Here is a 27236-nt window from a genome sequence, read left to right on the forward strand (position 1 = left end):
AGTGAAAATAATTTTCTTGGGAATACTAACCTGGTTTTCACTGCTCAACAAGATGCACTCCAGTTCTTTGAAAATCTCTTGGTTTGTGTACAAAATTGCAGTTTCCAGCTTATACTTTCATTGCTGTTATGAAAAGGAATGGAATCACCCTAATGAAGGATGCTGAATACCTACTATTGAAGTTAAGCTAGTATGGACCTGATGTGCACCTGAATGGCACATATCACTGGTAACTGCTTGTAAACCACTGGAGGAAGTGGGTTATAAGAAATAAACTTCATTTTATGTTCCCTTGTAGGTACATTCCATAGAATAATTTCAGTGGTGCACACTCTCAGGGTGCATCTTGAAAAGACAGAAATGGAGATGCTGATCCAGAGTGGAGTACGCTGGGCTAGCATTAATACAAGAGAGTGTTGGTGTGGTCTAGTGATTTGAGCATTAGATACAACTCTGGAGACCAGAGTTCAAGTTATTGTCAAGCTATGGGAAACCCATTGGGTGACCTTGGCAAGTCAGACTCTCAATCTCAGGTAAGCCAGTCTTACCAAATATAACAAATCTTACCACATATACACTATAATAGGTTTGTCTCAGATTTCCATAAATTGGAAATAGTTGAAGACACATAGCAAAACTTGCAATGCATATGATGGGATCCATTTTTTTCTAGTGTAAATTCAGAAACATTCACATGAATTCACTATAAACAGTTTAGTTGGTACATAAATGGTACATCTTTTAAAAAAAGGAAAATGGCTTATTTTCTAACTTATAATGAAAAACAAAAATAAAAAGGCTTAGAATTTGATGGAGGTCCATAAATATTGCTAAGAAGAGTTTTTATATATATATAACCCCCCCCCCAACAATCCATTTTCCATAACACGTCATCTGCTCTCTGAGCCAGGGCTATTATTTCATTTTCAAAATTTATGGCTTAGATACCAACCACATTTTCTTTGTTTTAGAAGTTTTAACGCAGGTTCGAAAACAGCTGGCTATCAATCTAAATCAAGAGAAGCTTTCATAGTCTAAACTATATCAAGCTATGGCATAAATTACAACTAATGTCTTTTTCTTACTCCCCCATCCCAAAAAAAACCAGAGGCACATTTATGCACTGAGGCAATTGTTTAGATGTCTTCAGTACTGCTTTAGAATGTTGCAAAGGTTATTTCCTCCCTTCTGTGTTTGTGAAGCTTTTGGAGAGAGAGAGGGGAATTGTTGCAGCCACAAAAGCTGATTTTGGCAGCCAGCTGCTTTATATTCAGAAATGCCATCTGTGCTTTGTTTTCTGTTTAGAGGTTTGAACCATGGGTTATTTTTTACCAGCTACTACTGTAAATATAATAGATACAAATAAGAGCAAATTGCTCAATGCAGAACACTTTTGTAGCAATAGGACATTAGTAGCTTATTACTTGCAGCAATTGGACTATGAGTACAGGGAGACACCCGCTCTACATAAATGTGAAACACACATCTAGGTTTCACTTATGCATGTCCAGAGCAAAATGGTCTCTCTAGGAATGTCCTAAGTCTTCCAGGTAAACTTTTCCCAATATACCTGGAGGACCTAGCAATTCAATCTGCTAGGTCCTCCAGTGCAACTCTATGGGATGCTGGAACTGAGAGTCATTCAATGCAATTCTGTGATCCGCTGGGATTGGGCCGTGAGGTAGTCCAAAGCAGCTAGGAACATATCCCTGTGGATACGGGGGTCTTACTGTAGCTAACATTTTTTACACATTATATTCAACAATGAAAGCAGTTTTTGTTTTCTTTCAACTATGTAAAATATACATGTTTTCATTGTGGTAAAGTACCACAATGAAAAGTGAAAGGATTCCTTCATTTCATTTGCATCATTCTTTGTGATGGAAGAAAGCTTTTCTGGAAATGTCCAAAAAAGAAAAAAAGAAAAGAAAAGAAGAAGCAATGTTGTAGAACAGACACAATTTCTTCATCCAACATATATAAACTTAGATAATTCATTGCCATGAGGTGAGATGATGCTGTAACTCAAGAGTGTAAGAAGCAGTGGAGAAATAAGTATAGGGAGCACCTGTGTCTAGAAATAGTTTTGGAAGACTAGGAACCAAAGTGATTGCCATGCTTGAACAATTCTTTTTTGTGTATTGTTGAAGGGTTTCATGGCCAGAATAATTGGGGTGTTGTGTGGTTTCCAGGCTGGATGGCCATGTTCTAGCAGCATTTTCTCCTGACATACTTATTTCATGTCAAAAGCATTGCATAAAATAAGTTTAAAACAGATAAAATGAAGGGATCCCAAGCAGCTAAATAGTTTTAGACCATAAATGGGCAATGGCGATCGCATTGTCTGTAGCTTTAAACAGTTCTTCCTCTGTGCATGAGGCATGGCATTGTGGGCAGGCATACAGATGTGGAGTTGTTTGTTCTGCTCTGCAGTCGCACAAGGTGGAGGATTCTTGGTTAGTGTCATTTTGCCAGATTGTCTTTTGATCTGTCCACTCCACTTCTGAGTCTGTTCAGGGACTTCCAAGTTGCCCATTCTTGGTTTGCCCCTGGAGGAAGACCTCGTAAGGAGACTTCCGGTTGAAATTGCCTGATTTTGCTGCCCACAGGGATATCCTTGCTGTTTCTGGAGGAACATTTAGAGGAGTAGTGTTTCTAATGAAACCTTTTCCTGATTTAAGTCTCCTGGGAGGAGGCTGATAGCCAAACAGTGGGTGGCTTTCACAGTGTTCAACATAATTTCTCTTGTAATTGGCAACAACTTCCCGTCGCACATCAGGAAGGCAAAACCAGCTAGCTTATAGAACCTATCAACAGATGTAGGTTTAAGGATCCTCTGAAGATGCCAGTCACAGCTGCAGGAAAAACGTCAGGAGAAAATGCTGCTAGAACATGGCCATACAGTCCAGATATGCATGTATCTGGATCAAATTCATTCCCTAGTTAACAACCAGGCATGTAGCAGGGGGGGGGGGGGGGGTTGAGGGGCTTCAGCCCCCCCCCCCCTGAAATTCTCATGGTGGTTCGCGAAAAGGCCTTGCTGGTGCATTATTTAAATTGTTATGTTTATTCATATCATGATCTGATCACCATACTCAATATATCCCATATGCATGGGGGTATTGGGGTAATGATACAAAAGGTTTGCTAGGCTAGACCCTCTTTCACTCAGACTCAGCCCCCCAAAACTCAGCCCCCCCAACCCCCCCTGAAAAAAATTTAGCTCCCCCCCCCCCCCCCGAAACAAAATCCTGGCTACGGGCCTGTTAACAACCATGCCTGTTTCTCCACTAGAAAAGACAGAAAATGCCATTTGCAGTATTTCACTATCTGTCTTCATTGCTCCTGTGTTTTTATTCAGTCAATGCAATTGATTTCTAGCTTCTCATTCGGTTGAATCATTTAGTTCTCAGGACCAGCCACCTGCCTGTCTCCTCCCTGGCACTTAATATTGCTACCTGAAGTGGGATCCCACTTCAGGTAGCAGAACAAAGGCTCAGCATTTGAAATTGATAGCTGATGTCAAAAACGCAAGCATCAAGCAGGACCCTGACTGCATACCCCACTCCACTGTACCCTACATGGTGAAGACATTTTTATTGCAGCAAGCTTTATTCCATGTATATGCACTACATAACATTGTATGGGTGTGAATGTATGTACAGTATATGTATGTGAGAGCTAAAGTTACCAAAATGGATAACTCAGCGAATTTTCTCTTCCATTCTAGAGCATGCATAGATATAATACAAATGCCGAAATTGATATTTAGATACTGCACAGGTGTTCAGTATAAATTCATACATATAAAGAGCATCATGTTTGCTGCTTTCAATGCCATAAAGGGACCCAGACTAGATAACACAGAAACAGAACAAAAACCGTCCCCTAGGCCAAGAATTAAGTGAGACCAGGGGTGGGATATAGACTCTCCTATGCATTATATACATTTTGCTTTGAAACGTGGATTCTCTTAGCTGGATTTTGACAAACTGTCCATTTTAAAATGTTGCTGCCTGCCCTACACGGGGCTTTTGCCTCGTAAATGTATAAACATTAATAGATCACAGAAGAAAGCAGTGTGCCTACAGTGGCATTAAAACTGGCTTTAGCTCAGACTGTAGCCCCATCTGAATTGCAGTGTAGATGGGGCCTGGGTATGAATTTTGTTTCAAATAATTTCAAATCATAAACAATTACCAAAATTCACATGCATGATAGAATTAGTGATTTTTTTATTTAAAAAATGAATGTGGAACAAACAAAATTGATCCATGTGCTTTTGTAGTCTTTAGTAAGAATCATATGGGACATCATACTGGCCCAACTAATTGTGTAGGCCCTGCTTTTTCACAAACTTGAAAAAGCAGCTATCTAATACCCCCTCACAGAAGCTAGTCTACGTGTGTCCAGAAGTGCACTGGCCAAGCTAATAGGACAGACAGTGCTTGGACACGATTCCATGACCACAAGGTTGATCAGAAGTTCACCTTGGAGGACCTAAACATTTCTAGAGAGGACATGTTAATCAAATTCATGATGAGTCAAATCTGCAAGCCAAACCAACAGATGTGAAGGGCCAATTTACATTTATTGAGCTTTCCACTCTGCCAGCTTTTAACTGAATTGCAGCCCTAGCTTAAACACCTGGCTTTCTATACTTTTGTATTATTCAACCATGTAAGTTTTCTCATCTTTGATAGCGAATGTGGCAGAAATGTCCAACCGGGTACAAGATAACGATGTAAGTTTGGTGAATGCAAATGGCAGGATTTAATTTCAATTTGTTTGGGGTATTGTTTTTGAGGGAGGTGGGGGAAATAAATTACCAAAATTTCAAATCAAACAGTTCCAGCCCAGCTTACCTGTCTGAACTTATATCCATCTAGGAGACTAAGATCTTCTGGGGAGGCCCTGCTCCTGGTCCCACTTCCTTCGCAGGTGTGGTTGGTGGGGACGAGAGACAGTGGTGGCCTCTTGGCTGAGGAACTTCCTCCCAGTGATATTAGATCAGCCCTTTCCTTCCTGGCCTTCAGAAAGAAAGTAAAAATGTGCCTATGGGACCAACCCTTCAGAAAGTAATTGTAGTGAAATAAATGAATCCGGAATATGTGCAATGACAACTGGAATGGCTCCGGATTATGACTTTGGACTGCATTTATATGTTTTAATTATTTGGTTTTATTTTAAATGTTTATTTTAATTGTTGCCTATGTGTAAAGCCTAAAGTTCCCCTTAGGTTGAGAAGCGCAGGTATAAATATGATAAATAAATATTTAGGACAAAAATAAGTTGGTTAAAAATAATTCAAACATGGTATAAAGTGAAACTAACTGATTTCCTCAGTCAGACTCATTTATCACATGTACCAGCAATGATGTGAATTACGGTAAATCAAAAGTGACCCACTTTTATTTAACTCTCCAGCTCATAGGTCTATTCAATGTCCACCCCCACTCTATTATTATAGAAAACTCTTTCCTGCCAAATACGAAGGAATATTTATTATATTCTAAGGTTTCACCACTTGCATACTATAACAACAACAACAACAACTTTATTCTTATGTCCCACCACCATTTCCCCAAAAGGAATCGAGGCAGCTTACAGATGGCACAAAGTGCCTAAAAACAAACATAAAAGTGAACACAATATAAAATACAACAAAATAAAACACATGCCCAGATAAAAACATCAATTCAGACTCAATCAAGCTGTGATCCATGGTGGTAAATTACTGTCACCATGGCCGGGCTGTAAACGTTGGAATAAAATAAGTGCTAATTGCAGTAATGGAGAGAGGGCATGGGATAAATCTGCTTCTTTCATAGATGTTGGAATGATAACACAGTCCAATGAAAAATGTTCTTGGTGCCTTGGTTTTTAGGGCTGTTTCTTGTGCTGTTTGGAGTGGTAATTCACAAAATTGCATTGGATCGACTGCATCAGCTCTAGTTTTTTAAATATGGTTATCATGATTTCTTACGGGTGAGTAGATGTGACTGGCAGATGTTCTGTATCTCAAAAACTAGAGCTGATAGGAGGAAAGTGATGCCATTTTTGGAATCAGTAGGTCAAATATACCCCAAAAGAAGACTAACATTTAAGCACCAAAGTGTTTTGACTAGTGTAATTTTCAAAAGAGCTAACTTGCCACATGAAGCAGCCCCAAGTTCCCAAGAGGAAATGGGACAGGGTATAAATAAAGTTGATTTGACTTGACTGTTCTCCCATAGCGGCATGTCTAAGGACACCGTGTTGAAAAATGTACCTTGTCATACATATATTGTAATACAGAAAGGTTTACAATAGGTCCCCATTTTGCAAAACAAACATTTGTAGTATTGGCCATTTATGGGCTGAGGACTCTTTGAGTCACTAAGATGATCCATTTTGAATATATTTCAGATATGTGCCTGGAGATCCATTTCATCTGGGGGCATTTCTAGCTATAAGACAACCTGTCTAGGTGTATGTGTCTTTTTAGGATTACATCTCCAGGTGAACTTTCCACCTTTAGCTAACTAACCACATGATGTAATAACAATATTTTGTGAATTTCTGCAAATAGATACTGTAGTTAATTAACTGTAAGATACAATCAACTGTAAAACGCAACCTAATTTCATTACCAACAACAACAGAAATACATCTAAAACACACCCTGTTTTAGTGGGGAGGAAGTACATCTTAGAATCAAAAAAATACAGTATTTATATGAACATTTGGATAGGAGAATCACAAGGCAAGAGGTTATACACTTAACATCGCTTACACAATAGAAGATGGAGTCACTGTTTTAGAAGTCATTTTTATAGTGATCATAATACTATAGTGTCAATCCTAAACTCTCCCTTACAGAGTATTGATAGACATTCTGTATTATTTTCGCACATTAGTAATAGGGAGATGATATGGAAGTGTCATAAAGCCAGGTATAATAATGCCATAATTATAGTGTATGTGCTGAATATGTTTATTCTGCTTTTATATTTTGACAGACCACAATGTAGATGATTCTCGAAATTGCTCTTTTTCCCTTTAGTATTTTGCACAAGGCATAATTTCCCTTCATTAAAATGGAAGATGTGGAGGAAAGGTTATTAGAAATAGTCTTGATGAGTTTGGCATTCACATCTCATGGGGAATTAATGACCAGCTGGAGTTAATGTCTCTTGGCTTTGGCGCAACACTCCCAGTCAGACTTAATCCATAAGATAGACACTGGGCTTTATTACTTAATTAGAACACAAGCAACTAAGCAAAGAGAGCTAAAGGTTTGTCTTGCAACAACAAAACCAGAGGAATATGGGGGATTAAAAAAGAAATAAAGTGTCTGAATCCATTATCCCTGATTCTAAAGGCACATATTGCCAAATGCCTAGTGCTTAAAGCATGGCAAGCCAAAGACCCCCCAGAAATCTAAACCTGGGTGGCAGAAATGGCAAATTTGGCTTCCAACAAGCAGATGGGTTACAAAAAGCAGACAAGAATTACAAACTCTTGAAAATGTATAGAATCCTGTTTATAATGCTTTGAATAAACATATGATTGCTGGTATACCTGCTCAGTTACCCCATTCAGCCTGTCCTTTTGCTTCATGAATGTGTATGGGTATGTGCCCCTCCCTGGCCTACACCTTTTAAAAAATGTTTCATTAATGCCAATTATATCTTGCTATAAAAAGAAAAAAGTAAATACTTTTATCGAGCAATTTAGAATGGCAGTGGATAGTGAGATCCAAGCCACTGTGAGTTTAGCCTGGTGAGAAAAGAAGCCAATATTCCAGAATTAATCTCACCAAATTGAAGCAGAAGCCACTGAGGTATTTATTTAATTTCATCTGAAAGTGATGCCAGTCTGCAGTAATCCACCCCCAAAATAGGCTGAAATCCATAACACATGCACTTTTGTACATTTTTTCTTTGAATTTCCTGTGCCTGCCTCCCTGAGCCGGCTTTGCTGTGATTGGTCCAGGGATTCCCTGATGTCAGTAAGCCAGGAGGAGCAACTGGGGGGCAGTGCATCTTGGCCAATGAGAACCCAAGCCCCGCTTCGGCCACTCAGCCAATTGTGAGAGAGGAGGTGCAGCAGCAGTAGAAACAAAAAAAAGTTGCTTAAATGGTTGGCCCTTCCCAGATCTTACTGATAGACAATCTGGGTGATTGTTGAGAGCCCTCAAGCCTGATCTAGTTATTGACATGAGGATTTGAAACAGCATTTTCGTCTGGCCCCTCAGAGCCAGCCCATTGTTCAAGGGTGCAGTGATACTGGTATCTTGATGGGATCTGTTGATCCATTTTATGGGGAAGGGGAAATGTCATTGTTTGAGTATCTGTGACATTCCTTTCTCCTCGCAGAGAGGAAATGTCCTTTGTGAAGAGTGATTAAAGTATCCAAAAGGTTTTCCAATTCCCAAGTGGCCTGATCCTTGGTTCTCTGAGGCTTGAGAAACGGGGCCATCAGTCTATTGTCCATATTGTGAAAGGTAGGAAAGTTCATTCAACAAAATGCAGAACCAGGGCAGCTTGTGGCACATGGGTCAGGAAGTGCTGGCCAGAGTTCATAAAAAGGTCATCTTGCTTTTATACATTATAATATATACAGTTATAGACAGGCACACCTTGCTTTTATACAGAACTTGGGGGACCCCTTGACACACTAAGGAGGGAGGCGCAAGGGCATTTGGGGTCATGCAGGACAGGGAAAGCAGGGTCTCTGTCACTGGGAATCTATGAGGAAAACATGGGGATTCATTTAGGCACCAATTAGAGTCCATTCACAAAAAAGAAGTTCATTCATGAAAATGAGGATCCAATTCATAAAAATGATCAGAAGGCCAACAAAGGCCTGGGGTTCAAGGAGGATACAAAAGAGGTTCCGGGGTCAGCTGGCACCATATGTGGCACTTCTTGGAGTGACCCATCCAGAGACGGGAAAAACACATATCAAAAACGGTGGATCTGTGAGACTGCAAAAAGCACATGGTCCACACAAGGGTCGTTTGTATAGGGAAAAAAAGTGAATTTGGAGGGCCAGGGGTCCGTTCAGCAAAAAGTGAGATAGCAGTTAGTTCTTTTGCAAATTGGCCAAGACTTAACTCTGATTATTTATTTATTTATTTATTTATTTACTTTACTTGTATACCGCCGTTTCTCAGCCTAACCGGCGACTCAACGTGGTTTACAACAGGATAAAATCAGTCAGCAATATACAATTCAACAAAACAAAAGAGCACAGTATACAATATTACACAACAGCAACAACCCAATGCATCTCATAACTAGAGTCGTGATCCAAAATTCGTCATCCATATTTCAATTCCTGTGATCATCACATTCATTGCACTGATTAACCAAAGGCCTGTTCGAACATCCAAGTTTTTAATCTTCTACGGAACACCATTAGCGAGGGAGCTGATCTTACCTCCATGGGAAGGGCGTTCCACAGCCGAGGGGCCATCACAGAAAAGGCCCTGTCTCTCGTCCCCGCCAGCCGCACCTGTGAAGCAGGCGGGATAGAGAGCAGGGCCTCCCCAGAAGATCTTAGGGTCCTAGCGGGCTGATTATATCATTCCAGCCTGGCAAAACTATGAATTCCCTGATTATAAATTATCTTTTTTTTGGGGGGGGGGGTCACCTTTGACTTCAATACCACAAAGAAAGTTAAAGATTATTAATAAGAACAATAATGAAATATGTTGGCAAGGGTGCCAGGAAATTGGAACCTACAGGCATACATGGTGGGATTGTAAATATGTAAAAGATTTTTGGGAATTGGTTATAAAGGAAATAAAAATATTACGAATATAAAAATTAGAAGGAATCCAATAGAAATATTACTTTTAATATCGGAAAAGATCGGAAAGATTAGAAGGGGAAAACATTAATACACATGCTATTAACAGCAGCTTGATTATTAATTGCAAAATATTGGAAAGGGGAAATGAAAATATATATTAATGGTATAAAGAAGTCTGGAAAATGGCACTGAATGATAAGCTAACATCAAATTAAAAAGTAAAGATGGGGTTGTGGAAAAAATGAATTGGAAAGTATTTGGAGAATTTTTTTAGAAAAAGTATTAGAAAAAGAAGATGGCAATTTACATCTAAATGAAGAATTGAACTTTTGGTGGGACTTTAGAAGAACAGTCGGCTCTGGAGAAGGGGAGCACAGGGGTGAAAGAAAATAAAAGAGGGGGAAATGTATAGTATATGTCTATATAACTGTATTTTTTCTCAAATAATTTTTTATTAAAAAGAAAAAAGTCGCAACTTGTTTGATCTTGCAATCACTGTACATTGACTCACTATTTTCTAGAATTAAATTCTTGCTCCATTTAATGTGTATCCAAAGTGGATTACCTGATTACACTTGCAGCAAAAAAATGGAGTGCTATCTCATTATGCTTTGAAGGCTAAAGTAGCTTCCCAATGTCCTCAAACAGGAAAAAAAACCACGAATCACTGTCTGAAAGAAATACAAATATGTAAAATTAAAGCAAGTAGCCTATATACTCAAGTATAAACTGAGTTTTTCAGTCCTTTTTTTAAGGCTGAAAAAACAAACGCTCAGCTTATACTCGAGTCAAGGTTATTTATTATTTTGCTCTGATATTATTAAATGTAATAAAGAAATGTTATTTTTATTACATTTATTATTTTACTCTATTATTATTATTATTACATTTATAATTTTACTCTATTATTATTATTATTATTATTATTATTATTATTATTACATTTATAATTTTACTCTATTATTCCTGTTATTACATTATTGTTACATTTCCATTATTTTACTCTATTACTATTATTATTTTAATTACATTTATGATTTTACTCTCTTTATTATTATTGGAAGGATATGTAAGCACATTTATGTTAAAGAAGGTTAAAATCAGAGCTGGAGAGTCTTATCTTAAATTACAGTTTTAAGTAAATATTCAAAAACATTTAATTTACTGATGGCTCAATTAATGTAATTTTATTGATATCTATTCTTATTCTGAAATTTATCCATAGCTGCTGCGGTTCAGACCCTCGGCTTATACTCAAGTGAATACATTTTCCTATTTTTTGTGGTAAAATTGGGTGTCTCGGCCTTTTTGGGTTGGCTTATACTCAAGTATATATGATAGTTCAAATATTTATGTATCCAGATTTATGTGCCTTGGCCTCAAGTCTGTAGCCCAAATGAGAAGAGTTTGCAGCATATTTGAGATATGCTCTGGTATATTATAAAGAGTCCTGTTGCATAAAGATTGGGGAGCCAAAAAGAACAATGCACTGTCTCCCATGATTATATCAAAAAATATTACAAGGATAGTTCAGTGAAGGGACCAACATCCCACCATCTATCTATCTAATATGGGCAGCATGAGGAAGGAAATGCATTTGACAGTCATCTATTTGTCTGTCTGTCTGTCTGTCTATCTATCTATCTATCTATCTATCTATCTATCTATCTATCTATCTATCTATCTATCATCATTATCGTCATCTTAAAATTCCTATATTTTGTATGCAAAGCCCAGTAATTTTTCTCAACGATGAAAAATACAGTGACTGAGACCAGCTTTAACAGGCAGAAGCTGCTTTGAGTGATGAAGATCTGTTCTGTAGAGTGTTTCCAGCCCCTTCCCATAACAATCTGTGGTGACACAAGGAATTGTGATGGGGTCCAGCTTGCGTTCCAAGAGGCTTTGCTCGATGGCAGGAAGGGGCTGGAAAAAACATCTTGCCGCACTTCAGTCATTGGCAGAATAGATTTCCATCACTCAGAACAGCTCCCTGTAGTTTTAGGAGAGATTTGGGAATATTTTTCATGATTGTGGCAGTAGTGCTATGACCAATTCTCAGTGCATGTACAGCAGATACAGATCTGGAACTCAAGGTTACTAATTTATAACTTCAGTATACATTGCCAGTTATTTTGTGTGCACAAACTCTTGCATTTCTCACTTTAAAATGCTCACATGAATAATTGCCTTAAGCACTTTGGCATGTGTGCCAATGCCAGGCAAGAAATACACACAAATATTTGCTTTGCCTTTAATAAGGACTTCATCCTCACTTGTAAGGGGAAAATAGTCAGTGATTTATATCTCAAATAATATTGCAACCCTAAATCAGCAAAGTGCGCCAACAACCAGCAGGGCTAACATTTGTCCTGTTAAGGCCGTGCTATATCCAAATCTTGGTCTTTCCATAATAGGTGTGCCAGATTGGGAACCAGTAATTTTATTTTGGAAGACACTCCTATTAATTTCTACGTGCTGGAAGTTACTTAGGTCCACCCTAAACCTGACCTAATTTTGTGCCAGCAGAAAGGCTGTGGCTCTGGGATAAGAGAGATTTGGGTATGGCATAACCTGCGCCCTCCCCTTCTCCACCCCTTCTCCACCCTCTTTTTAGCTTTCCAGCTGGCTGATCTCAGTCCTTGTTCCAGGAAATATTTCAGTATTTGTAAATGTGAGCAAGAGATGACTTTGTGGTTAAACATGAAAATTAAAATGAACAGAAAATTTCTAACAAGAACTAAGGACACACACGTTACAGCCATTCCATGTTAGGGCATTTATTTTAACATCCACATAACATCTGTACCCTATGTTGTTGTTGTTCATTCGTTCAGTCGTCTCCGACTCTTCGTGACCTCATGGACCAGCCTACGCCAGAGCTCCCTGTCGGCCGTTACCACCCCCAGCTCCCTCAAGGTCAGTCCAGTCACTTCAAGGATGCCATCCATCCATCTTGCCCTTGGTCGGCCCCTCTTCCTTTTGCCTTCCACTTTCCCCAGCATAATTGTCTTCTCTAGGCTTTCCTGTCTCCTCATGATGTGGCCAAAGTACTTCAACTTTGTCTCTAGTATCTTTCCCTCCAGTGAGCAGTCGGGCTTTATTTCCTGGAGGATGGACTGGTTGGATCTTCTCGCAGTCCAAGGCACTCTCAGCACTTTCCTCCAACACCACAGCTCAAAAGCATCGATCTTCCTTCGCTCAGCCTTCCCTAAGGTCCAGCTCTCACATCCGTAGGTTACTACAGGGAATACCATGGCTTTGATTAGGCGGATCTTTGTTGCCAGTCTGATGTCTCTACTCTTCACTATTTTATCGAGACTGGACATTGCTCTCCTCCCAAGAAGTAAGCGTCTTCTGATTTCCTGGCTACAGTCTGCATCTGCAGTAATCTTTGCACCTAGAAATACAAAGTCTGTCACGGCCTCCACGGTTTCTCCCTCTATTTTCCAGTTGTCAATCATTCTTGTTGCCATAATCTTGGTTTTCTTGACGTTTAGCTGCAACCCGGCTTTTGCGCTTTCTTCTTTCACCTTGATTAGAAGGCTCCTCAGCTCCTCCTCGCTTTCGGCCATCAGAGTGGTGTCATCTGCATATCTGAGGTTGTTAATGTTTCTTCCAGCAATTTTCACCCCAGCTTTGCATTCATCCAGCCCCGCACATCGCATGATGTGTTCTGCATACAAGTTAAAAAGGTTGGGTGAGAGTATGCAGCCTTGCCGTACGCCTTTCCCAATCTTGAACCAGTCTGTTGTTCCGTGGTCAGTTCTGACTGTTGCGACTTGGTCCTTGTACAGATTCCTCAGGAGAGAGACAAGGTGGCTTGGGATGCCCATCCCACTAAGAACTTGCCACAGTTTATTATGATCCACACAGTCAAAGGCTTTAGAATAGTCAATGAAGCAGAAGTAGATGTTTTTCTGAAACTCCCTGCCTTTCTCCATTATCCAGCGGATATTGGCAATCTGGTCTCTCGTTCCTCTGCCTTTTCTAAACCCAGCTTGAACATCTGGCAACTCTCGCTCCATGTATTGCTGGAGTCTTCCTTGCAGAATCTTGAGCATTACCTTACTGGCATGAGAAATAAGGGCCACTGTACGGAAGTTTGAGCAGTCTTTCGCATTTCCCTTTTTTGGTATGGGGATATAAGTTGATTTTTTCCAGTCTGATGGCCATTCTTGTGTTTTCCATATTTGCTGGCAAATGGCATGCATCACCTTGACAGCATCATCTTTTAAGATTTTAAACAGTTCAGCTGGGATCCCATCATCTCCTGCTGCCTTGTTGTTAGCAATGCTTCTTAAGGCCCATTCAACCTCACTCCTCAGGATGTCTGGTTCTAATTCATTCACCACACCGTCAAAGCTATCCTCGATATTGTTATCCTTCCTATACAGATCTTCTGTATAGTCTCGCCACCTTCTCTTGATCTCTTCAGCTTCTGTTAGGTCCCTGCCATCTTTGTTTCTTATCATACCAATTTTTGCCTGAAATTTACCTCCAATGTTTCTAATTTTCTGGAAGAGGTCTCTTGTCCTTCCTATTCTGTTGTCTTCTTCCACTTCCATGCATTGCTTATTTAAAAATAGTTCCTTATCTCTTCTGGCTAACCTCTGGAATTGCGCATTTAACTGGGCATATCTCCCCTTTTCACTGTTTCCTTTTGCTTTCCTCCTTTCTTGGGCTACTTCCAGTGTCTCAGCAGACAACCATTTTGCCTTCTTGGTTTTCTTTTTCTTTGGAACGTACTTTGTTGCCGCCTCCTGAACAATGTCGCGGACTTCTGTCCATAGTTCTTCTGGGACTCTGTTTACTAAATCTAGTCCTTCAAATCTGTTCTTCACTTCCACTGTATATTCGCTAGGAATGTTAGTGAGATCATATCTAACTGGTCTGTGTATTTTCCCTGATCTCTTTAGTTTTATTCTAAATTGGGCAATAAGAAGTTCGTGATCTGAGCTACAGTCAGCCCCAGGTCTTGTTTTCACCGACTGGATGGATGTCCGCCACCTTTGGCTGCAAAGGATGTAGTCAATCTGATTTCGGTGTTGACCATCTGGTGAGGTCCATGTATAAAGCCGTCTTTTAGGTTGTTGGAAGAGAGTATTCGTTATACACAGCGAGTTTTCCTGGCAGAATTCTATCAGCCTGCGTCCCGCTTCATTTTGTTCTCCCAGACCATGCTTGCCTGTGATCCCAGTTGTCATTTGACTTCCCACCTTGGCATTCCAGTCTCCTGTAATGAAAATAATGTCTCTTTTTGGTGTATTGTCCAGTAGGTCCTGCAGATCCTCATAGAACTGATCTACTTCTGCTTCTTCAGCAGCTGTGGTTGGGGCGTATATTTGGATCACTGTGATGTTGAAAGGCTTTCCTTGCACTCGAATTGAGATCATTCTGTCATTTTTTGGGTTGTATCCAAGCACCGCTTTAGCGAATTTCTTATTAATTATGAAGGCTACTCCATTTCTTCGATGTTCCTCTTGTCCACAGTAGTAGATCTGGTGGTCATCTGATGTGAAGTGGCCCATTCCAGTCCATTTCAGTTCGCTGACCCCCAGAATGTCTATCTTTAGTCTTGACATCTCACCAATAACAACATCCAATTTGCCCTGGCTCATAGATCTTACATTCCAGGTTCCTATGGTGTGTTGATCTTTAGAGCATCGGATTCGTCGTTCGCCTCCAGTACCGTCGGCCGCTAGCCTTCCTTTCGGCTTTGAGCTAGCTGCGTCATCACATCTGGGGCTAGTTGAACTTATCCTCTGCTCCTCCCCAGTAGCATTTTGGCCATCTTCCGACCTGGGAGTCCCATCTTCCAATGGCATACCGACATATCTCTGGTTGTACTGGTCCATTTAGTTTTCTTGGCAAGGATACTGGAGTGGTTTGCCATTGCCTTCCCCAGGGATCACGCTTGGTCTGACCTCTCTGCCACAACCGTCCCGTCTTGGGTGGCCCTTCACGGTTTCGCTCATGACATCATTGAGGTGCTCAAAGGATCACCGCCTTGTCGGGGCGCTGGAGCTTGAGCACCTCAATGATGTACCCTATGAGCAAAATTAAATGTGGTTTAGGATGTGGCTTTTCAGAAGTTGACTTGGATAAATGAATGTAGCCTTCAAGGTAAACTCACTGGTCCAATTGTAGAACATTTCTACACCTGCAATAAGGTGTGTATGTGTAAGGCTTTGGGGAAAAAATTACAATATAGATCTGCACATTGTAAATCTTCCTTAATCATCCACGAATAAATCTGTTTAGGGCATAATAATTCATAGGGGTGCTTGTATTTGTTTATAACATTTCAAAGGTTTGCAGAGTTATACGAGCTGGAATGATATGGCTTGTTAATTGTGTAATGCATTCAGACTTGCATGAAATTCTATTGAGATAGTTTTATGCATGACTTCTTGCTCGTTACTAATTCCTTAGCAAGATTCAATTTTTGTTTGTTTTGAACTCATCCTGAGACCATTTAAAAATCAACTACTTTTCATATTTTCTGTTCTCTATTTCAGTCTGAAAATTTAGCTTGGATTAAATGTTTAGTTTTGTGATTTTGGTTCTTTTAAAGACAAATCTTTTATTTGCTCAATTAATTTACTGTCACTTTGTAAGATTTTTGGAAATGTATGCTGCCACCTGGTGGTTGGAAGTGATTGCTAAACATTAGGAAAGGACTTTCATTTCTCTTCTTTCTTTCCTTCCTTCTTCCTTCCAGGTTTTTTTTTTTTTTGTCGTGTCAAGAGTGACTTGAGAAACTGCAAGTCACTTCTGGTGTGAGAGAATTGGCCGTCTGCAAGGACGTTGCCCAGGGGATGCCCGGATGATTTGATGTTTTTATCATCCTTTTGGGAGGCTTCTCTCACGAGGATCTGGAGTTGATAGAAGGAGCTCATCCGCCTCTCCCCGGATTCAAACCTGCAACCTGTCAGTCTTCAGTCCTGCCGGCACAGGGGTTGAACCCACTGCACCACCGGGGGCTCCTTCCAGGAGAAACCCGTGAATTTATTTATTTAACTCTTAATGCTCTCCTGAATTTCTTCTGAAAATAAGGTTGTGTAGAAAGCTTTTTATTTTATTTTAAATCTATTAAGATGAAGATTTATGTGCTTTCCTTATTGTATTCAATTTGGACATGCTGCAGTGTTCCTTAGTGCACTGGTCTTTCAAGTAGAGCTACAGGAGTTTATTACTGTAAAGTGCTTTTGAATCAATAAACACTTGAGCTGGTTTTTATTCATTAGTGGTGTAAGAAGTACAACTCAATAGCATGCACTGTTTTCAACAGCCTGACCTAATATGCTAGCAGTTCACCAACACATTTATTTCTAAGTTTGATTTAAATTGAAGGATTTCAAGGGCATGACCTACAGTCTGCCCTGATCAGCTAGATTTAAACCTAAATGGATTTATTGCCAGAAAGGAATTATACAAGTAAACCAGTTTATTCTAAAATCAGAATCTGGTATAGTAGTATCCACTAGGATTTTGTTCTAGGTCTCAATCCTACAATCCATGTTCAAGCCCAATTATATACAATGCTGTAGTAAAAGGGAATACTTTATTGAAATTGCAAAATCAAGGTTTGCTTTTGGGATTTTTTTAAAATACTTTCAAGCCATGGATAGTGGAATCCGTGGATAAAAATGTCCATGGCCATGGAGGGCCAACTGTAGATACCAGCAGAAGAGGACAAGACAGTAGGATCTCATCAGAAGGGGGAATTTAGTATCCTGGGATGCTTTCACCCTATCTGATGGATGGAGCCCCATACCGGCCATGACATAAGGTTGTGTGACTTCTGGCAGAGGCCCCGCCCCAAACCAGGGTGGAAACATCATTGGACACTTCCCCTACAACACGGGACACTTCCCATGTTGTGCTGGCTCCACTGGAGCCCCGCTGTGAGGGCAAATGCTTTCCCCATGTGATAGGGAAAGCATCACCGAGAGGGAGCTACGCACGGGGCAACAGATTTGCCCTGCTGCCTCTCTTCTTTTGCCTCAATGCCAGGCAAAGCAGGATGCTTCACCTGGCCTTTGTGATAAGGCCCTAACTGCATATTTCAGTGACTACAAATGTCAAAGTTATTCTCTCATTTTTCATTTTGAAACTTTCCTTATAATATTTAATTAACTAGATTGCTTCTATTACTTCCTTCCATTTTACTTCAGTTAGAATGTTTGTTTAGTTTTTAAACATTCATAACAATACTATAATTCAACAGTAGCATCCAGAAAGTGAACTTGTGTGGTTTGTTCCAGAAATGGAGTGATGCTGAGATGGAACTTCTGAATTCTGCTCCATTAGTCCAAAGATGCAGTGTTTGAAACTATAGGATATGTAGTATTACTCTGTTTGGATATTTGTGGCAGGAGACAGAAGGTATCTGGCCAAGGCTTCTGGGGTCAATTTGGATTTGGTTCTATGCATCCATGGGAAATTATTTTACCACTTAATTCTAGTGTTCACTCATAACACCTGCAGATAGGATTCTGTTCCTTGGACTTTATGTTTTGACAACCTTCTGAGATATTTATATAATTCATGACTACTTTACTCCAACAGTCCACAAGAAGGAGATGGGTAGGACCATTAGCCTGCTGTCTCCCAACCAGGGACTGTGTGGTAGTGGTAGGGGTGTGGAGGGATGTGTGTGTTGTTTGTGATCTGTGCTGGGGAAGGCATGTAATTTTGTTGTGCAATAGGCGGGGTACAAAAATAAAGTTATATTATAAAGACAAAGCTATTCTATTGCATTCTATAGCAACAGGAGAACAGAGCCCTATCAATCGCAGTGGCTGCTACCTGGATCATCAGGATTGGGTCTTCATGTATTATCAAATCTATGGAACATGTAGGGATTATGATTTTTGAAAACCCCCTTTTTATAAAAAAAAACCAACTTGTGTTCTGGGATGTGTATGGGCTTTAGAAGAAGACTTTGAATCACTATCATTTTTTCCATATTTCACCCTATTTGCTTGTCCTTCTCTTTGAAATGCGTTTCTGATCAAAATGTGGGTTTTGGTAGAAGTATTGGTCCAAATTATTCCTTTCTTTGTTGTGGCTATATCTTTTCCAGGCCAGGTTTTTCTGTCAATTTGCCTCCACCTGTCTTCGCCTTGTTACAATGGTCTCCTTCTGTTGACTACAAAAACTGCCTTTGTATGCTGCTGGGTGGAACATTCTGCCTCATTATTTTCAGCCATTAATAGGCTCCTCCATGAAGGCACTGAACAGACAGACCTCTTGGATATGGTTGATTCACTTGTTCTTTTTTCCTTGCACCACTTCAATGCATTTGTTCTGAAGGTATATAACTTACTTCCATTTTTTCTGTCCAATTGGTTACTCTCTGATTCTGCCCACTTTAACCCCTTAACCACCTGCCTTCTGTCTCACCATCATCCATGGGCACCTGTTATTCGCATGTTTATGTCATGAATGCTAAAGAAGCTTAACTTCAGGTCTAGGCACCTTTTCTTTATGGCAAAAACTACAGCATTCTACTAATTCATATCTATTTTTAGTCTTTTCAGAAAGTCAGTTCAATGCTGGAGAACTAAAATATCCCATCCAATTGACCTCATCTTCATAAAATCATGTCTTATTTGTTGATGTGGAGGATAAAATTAAATTGGCATTACAGTATTTGCTGAAGCTTACAACTGTACAACCAAATAGAATCTGGCAGCAAAACAAGTGCTACTGCTTCTATTGGACAAAATATTGCTCAAAATGAGAACTAATTATCTTACATTTTATTGGGTGTTATTATCTTGGATCTCTAAGGAGAAGGAAACATGCCAAGTCAGTGGACAAATTCATCTGTAATACTCAAAATATCATTAACACCATCAGCTGCATGCAAAATAGAGATGACTTGTGTTTGTGTCTTTTGTTTCCTAGTAAGTGAATGGATTTTAGAAAAAAAATCTGCTACTGCACATACATTTAGGCAGGGTGTTTTTTTCAAAAACAAAAACAAAACGACAACAAATGATTATTTCTATAGTGAGCCATCTGGTTATATATGTGAATTTTGTGGTGTACCTGACAACGCTGATATCAGAAACAGAGCAGTAAGACAATAAAATAGTCAATTGCATGATGCAAATCTAGAAATAATCCTCAATTGGGAAGGAAGCCATGTTTCCAAATGGAATAAGATAAAAATAAAGATCAAGAAGACATATTTAAAATCAGTATTTGGATTCCCGGTATATGTGACAGACAACATTGATCTAGTAAAAGTGAAAACTCAAAAAATGACAGATCACACCAGATTGTAAATGCTTCTTCACAACAGACTGTTCAAGAGTTAGATGCCAGCATAAACATTGAATATACCAAATTTTGGACTGTGTACCAGACTTCAGGAAAGATGTGAATGGCCTTGCATGGAATAGGCTGAAGTCTCTTATTCAAATCCCGGAGGTTGTCAGCTCCTCCTCCTTTGGCAATGGCCTTTGTTGTTAACACGCTATTACATTTATACTGCCAAAATATCCAGTGGCAAAACAGGTAGGAAAAGTTCAGTTTGCTGGGGACACTGAGGAGGAGGGCACATCCAGGTCTAATAAATCAAAATCACCACATCTTTCTTCTACACTAACCCAGAAACTTAATAGAAATCACACACTCTTATGAGCTGAAAGAGGATATACAGCCCAATGCCTTGCCAAACAGGAATACACAACTAAATTCAACTTCTGTTTAGATCTTCAAAGAGGGAGACTCCACCAGCCCCTGAGGCATACTACTTTGCTGTTAAATAGCTCTTAGGTGAATTCTCTTTTCTTGTCATTTGAACCCAACTCAAAGTACTGGTGATACTTTATAGACCTTTGCACCTTGACTCTCAAGTTATTTGAAGGACTGTATCTGTCTTTATGAGTCCAATAGAGTTCAAATATTGGCTGGAGAGGCCCTTCTCAGGCTGGATCTACAATGCCCTATATCCCAGGATCTGATCCCAGATTAGCTGGCAATGTAGACTCATATAATCCACTTCAAAGAAGATAATCTGAGATCAGATCCTAGGATATAGGACAATGTAGAAGGGGCCTACAAGTGTTTGTAATGTATGTATATGTATATATATGTGTGTGTGTGGGGAGGGGGGGGGGTTGTAAAGGTTTCCCCTGACAGTTAAGTTTAGTTGTGCCCGATTCTGGGGGGTGGTGCTCATTTCCAATTCTAAGCCGAAGAGCCGCCGTTGTTCATAGACATCCCCAAGAGCTCCATTACCTAGTAGTACCTATTGATCTCACATTACCTAGCAGTACCTATTGATCTCACATTTGCATGTTTTTGAACTGCTTGGTGTCAGAAGCTGGAGCTAACAGTGGGAGCTTACTCCGCTCCCCGGATATGAACTGCCAACCTTTCAGTCAACAAGTTCAACAGCTCAGTGGTTTTACCTGCTGCACCACCAGGGTGGTGCATATATATATATATATATATATATATATATATATACACATACACACACACACACACACCCTGGTGGTGCATATATATATATATATATATATATAGTTTTTGAAGAGCATCAGCATAGCATAATGATTTCCAGGTTGATTTACAACTCTACAGACCATGGTTCAAATCACTGTTCGACCATGAAAACCCATGGGGTGACCCTGTGTAAGTCACACATTCTCAGTCTCAGAAAACCCTGTGATAGGTTCACTTTATGGTTGCCATAAGCCGGAATCATCATGAAGGTACACATTTTAGAAAAGATTGCTTGCTGCCTTGAGTCCTATTTTTGAGAGAACGATAGGCTATACATGAATAAAACAAGAATAAGAGCAACAACTGCCAGAATGACATGAATCAAGTCTTGAAAAGAACTGTAGTACTGATTGAAGTAACAATTAGGCAATGCTTCTGGGATAATTGCTAGGTGGAAATACTTAGAAAAATCCCAGTATGATTTTTCTTTTACCAATTCAGCCAACTATGGCTAAAAATATTTCCCAAACAAAAAAGTCAAAAAAGAAAACTTTGTATTGTCGAAGGCTTTCATGGCTGGAATCACTAGGTTCTTGTGGGTGTTTTCGGGCTATAGGACCATGTTCTAGAGGCATTTCTCCTGACGTTTCGCCTGCATCTATGGCAAGCATCCTCAGAGGTAGTGAGGTCTGTTCTCTATCTATATGCGTGTGGAGATCATGGTAGTGTGTTCATGGCCATAGGTTTTGATCAGCCTTAGAAAATACTAAAAGAACTCAGAAGAAAATGACAGAATAGACTTTTCAAGAATGAAGAAATTTTACTGGAGTTACTTTCACAATAACTAAAAAACCATCTGATATATATTTTACACTTTATATTTGTCTCACACTTGTGTATTTCCCTGTCCAGCATCACTATATTCTTTGGAAAAGTGTGAATTTCTCAAAATATACCACTCACTTCTGAATCATGTAGGCTGTTTCCAGATGTTGCCCAGCTGCTCCAGTTTATAGAAATTTTGACCTTTCTCTTGAGACTTGAAATCATAGCTGTATCATTTAACATACATTTGCTTTATGTGAGAAAAAGCTGCTATATTTTTCTTGTCTTGCTATTTTCAGAGAACAACAACTATGACTAACTAACAAATGCAAATGTTGCTGTATAGAATACTAGAGGTGCATGCTTTGCATCATCAATGCATTAATACTTTATTAAAATAGCAAATGAAATGCATAGCATTATAATATATAAGAAGTGGACAAGTATACATTTCATTTGTTTGTTAGATAGAGAACTATGATACCTTGTCAGATGATATAGAAACAGCTTAAATAAATAAAGAGGCCCACGTGCCAGTATTGCAAGTATTGTAACTCCTTTGCTTGCTCTCTAGAAAGATGCATTCTTTATGGGCTATTATAGAAAAAATACATTAAAAGACATAATTGAGTTAGCTAACAAGTTTACATTCAACAGGGAATTACAGTCAATTTTACCTGTATATCAGTATAAGTCATAGCCAGAATTCACTTGTGTAGTTATGAATGTATAACCACCATAGCTACATAGCTACACAGTGATTCTTGGTTTGATCCCTCCAATTCTGACTTACAGCAGCTGCATTCAATGGGAGTCTGTTCCCTAGTCACTTGAGAAACAGCAGACTGATGTTTCCATCCCTTCTCCCAAACTATTTTCATTGTTGCCGGCAGAAGTGGGGTCCCCATCACAATTCTCCTCACACCAGAGACTGGTCTCTGAAGTGTGTGTGTCAAGATACTAGTTTGATGCTTCCTGAACAGGCTGCTATGAAAGGGGGTGGGTTCTCCTTCTTTGGAGGTTTTTAAACACAAGTTGGATGGCCAGCTCTCAGTTCTTGGCTGTATATCCTTGCATGACAGGGGGTTGGACTTTTATTAAGATTCCTAGACTCATCTGTCAAAACATAAGCATTTTCTTATGTGACAGCTACATGGGCATTGATAACAAGGGCCCTGCTCATCCTGCTGTGCAACATGAAGACTTGGGATGATGGCCTCCAGTAGCCACAGAAGCAGAGGTCCTTTCTTTGTGGGGTCCAGGTCAATTTCTCCCAGTTGCACATACACATACATACATCCAGCAGCCTCAACTGGAAGTATTTACAGCATGAACTGTTTAATCCACACACATTTATCTCTCAAGATCCATATGTGCATGATATGCTGCTGGGATATGTAATGTGAGTATAAATCATATGTATATCAACATCTGTATCTGAGTAGGGTGCTACCTGTTTCTATTGTATTGCTATCACTGAAGTAGTGTTTGAATTTGATCCATATTCTAGAACAGCAAATCACCATAAATGCGTTTTTACAAGGGACTGAATTAGATCATAGACTAAAAGTTTTATTATATTTCTTTCCTTGTTGTGCATATATGATTTGTCCTGCTGGACAGAAATAAGAGCCTCTTGAGATTCAGTTTATACCTGCAAAACCTCCTGGGTTCATATCAAATTTCTGAGGCCTAGCCGCTCAGGCATATGGTTTATAATGACTGCATGGTGAATTCATATCCCCAAAGGGTTTTAGTGGAAAACGTCTCGCTTCTTTGTAGTATTGAAGTTTTCCAAAGTTCTGTCTCACTTTTTAATCTGCAAATACCTTTGACTGAGAAAGTACCCCATATCTACATTATTTTCTGTAAACATTATCATCAACATCCCAAACCTGGTTATACATAGAATTCATCTTCTTAATTACTGGGGGGGGGGGGGGGGGGTGGTGGTAGTTTATCACATGACAGAGCTGAAGCCACTTGAGAGTATGCACAGAATAATATTACACATGTTTTGAATTTTGCAATGAGTTTCTGGTATTTGTTTTCTGGTATTTCTTTCTGGTATTTGTTTTCTGGTATTTGTTTTGATAATAAATTTAGTGGATGCTCTAGCTCTTCTTTTAGAAATGCTTTTTAAATCCATAAAGGAAAAAAGGACATTAATAGAATTTATCATGCTCGTTATCATGCTTGTTTATAATACATTTGATTCTCCATATCCACCGATTTTTCTTTTACCAATTCAGCCAACTATGGCTAAAAATATTTCCCAAACAAAAAAGTGAAAAAAGAAAACTTTGTATTGTCGAAGGCTTTCATGGCTGGAATCACTAGGTTCTTGTGGGTTTTTTCGGGCTATAGGACCATGTTTTAGAGGCATTTCTCCTGACGTTTCGCCTGCATCTATGGCAAGCATCCTCAGAGGTAGTGAGGTCTGTTGGAATTAGGACAATGGGTTTATATATCTGTGGAATGGCTGGGGTGGGGCAAAGAGCTCTTCTCTGCTGGAGCTAGGTGTGAATGTTTCAACTGATCACCTTCATTAGCATTTGAAGGCCTGGCTGAGCCTGGGAAAATATTTTGTTGAGAGGTGTTAAGATGTGCCTGGTTGTTTCCTCTCTGCTGTTTTGCTGTTGTAATTTTAGAGTTTTTTAATACTGGTAGCCAGATTTTGTTCATTTTCATGGTCTCTTCCTTTCTGTTGCTGTGGTGTAGCGGGCTAAACCGCTGAGCTGCTGAACTTGCTAACTGATGGTTTGAATCCGGGGAGCAGGATGAGCTCCTGCTGTTAGCCCCAGCTTCTTCAACCTGGCAGTTCAAAAACATGTGAACGTGAGTAGAACAATGGTACTGCTTCAGCAGGAAGGTGATGGAGTTCCATACAGTCATGCTGGCCACATGACCTTGGAGGTGTCTATGGACAATGTTGGCTCTTCGGCCTTGAAATGGAGATGAACACCACCCCCCAGAGTTGGACATGACTAGACTCAATGTCAATGGGAAACCTTTACCTAACACACACATTTAAATTCTTACCAACTTACAGAAAACATTCCAGGATATTTTTAAAAAAAACCCTGTATGGATCTCCAAAATAAAACCAGAAAAAGAGGAACAATTCTAATCTTCTTAGTCTATATGTACCTTGTATTTGTTTTTCAACAAATTTGCTTTTGTGTGCCCCCCCCCCCCAACATTCATTTTAATTTTGTACCAAAGCGAGTATGTGTTCATTTTTTTTATTAAGCAAGCCTTCTTGGGCTCAGCTTAGTCTGTCACAGGCAGCACCACTATAAGCAAGAACACTGTGGTAATGTTTCAGTAACAGTCAAAGACTAATGGAACGAAGAATTCAAGCTCTCTGCAAATAATGTCTAATGGCCATCCAAGCTATTTTTGCTATGGCTGGCAGAATTCCACTTCACTCTTCCCTTTAGTATGGAGATCAGAGAGAGGAAATATAGTACTTTGAACAAAATCTCAATTTCAATTTATAAAAATAATGTACTTCTTGAGATAAGTTATATTTATGTTAATAGTGTGCAGTACTTATAATAGACAAGAAAACAAGATGCATTACATTATCATAACAAAAGCTACTGTCAGTCTCTCCCCTCATCTCTTATTCAAGAAGTTATCATAGTTCTCTAACAACCAAATCTATTTTTTTACCCAAATCTCAATTTCCCTGTAGACATTCTGCAATATTTAATGTTACTCTTCTGTTCTACACAGATCATATTAGCACTATTTAATACAATGCAATAAGATCAAGATTAAATACTGCAATCACATAATTATGAAGCACATTCTAGACACCTTTATTGAAACTGATTTTACAGTGCAACAAAGCAGTATTCTTTATTTACTCCGAACAAAGGAAACAAGGAAAAGTGCATTATGTTTACAATCAGCCAGTCTTTTTGTAGATGTTACCCTATTAACTTATTATATTTTAAACCAATATAAACTGGTAATAAACTACAAAAGGAGATTAATCAATCAGCTGAGTATAAAGTGCTCACTCACTGAAGTACTTGGAAGTAATTCCATATTGATGGTATTTAGATTAGAATCCGAGCACATGAACAAATGGCTTCAAATCCCAATGAAAATAGTCAGCCTTTACCAAGGTGCAACTAGTTAAGTAAGTTTGTTATGTGTCTACACGAAAAGAAGACACCACCTGTTTAGGCAGACAACCAAATTGTTGATTCTGTCTCAGTGTACAACTTCAGCCCTCATAAGTATTTGAAAACACTCAAATTAATTTTTTTGAAACTATCTAGAAAGCTTGGGTGTTTGAGTGAAAATTAACAACTCTAAGTTGAGTATTTTAATATTTTAATTGGATTGCAGCAGATTTGTGTTTTCATTCGGGGGGAAAAGGCTTCCATATTTCTTGAACTATGCCCTCTCCCCTCTTTTGGGGACATTTGAATATTATTATGTCTAGAATGAGATCCTCAAAGGATTAATCATCTACAGAAAAATGAAGCATAACTGATACAGGAAGGCAAAAACCCTAATCCTTACTCTACTCTGCTAAATTTTGTGTTGTTAAGACTGTTAAAATAGTTGAACACTTGAAAATGGGTCAATTGTTTGAACCAATGGCTCGACATATAACAGAAACTGGATGTACACTGCCATTAACGGTATTATATGGGCCAATACTAAACATACAATTCAGATTATATGGCAGTGTTGATACGGCAACACTTGGTCCAGCCTTTTATATAGTTATATTTCAGGAGGGCTTCACAGAAGGCTTTGTGAGAGAGGAGTGTTTCAGGCAATGCTTCGCTCTAGATGCCATCTGAGGCCCTTTTATGCTCAAACCTCAGGCTGCATATTGTACTGTTTATAGCTGTAATGCATGTTTTACAGCCATATCCATCTTCCTTCAGATCAGAAGATGGGTAATTTTTTTAAGCTGAAGGCTGGCTCAAAGTCCCTGAGGCTGTTGGAGGTCCAGGGTACAGTTTGAACAATACAGTATTTAAAACCAAGAACACTTTTAACTGGAGAAAAAAAAAAACCTACCAGTATTTCAGTGGGAAGTATGGGCCTGCTTTTGGCCTATGAGATTTTAAGTTAATTAGGATTGTTGTTGTTGCGTGCCTTCAAATTGT

Source organism: Anolis sagrei, chromosome 3 (genome assembly GCF_037176765.1).
Source record: "Anolis sagrei isolate rAnoSag1 chromosome 3, rAnoSag1.mat, whole genome shotgun sequence".
NCBI classification, from domain to species: domain Eukaryota; kingdom Metazoa; phylum Chordata; class Lepidosauria; order Squamata; family Dactyloidae; genus Anolis; species Anolis sagrei.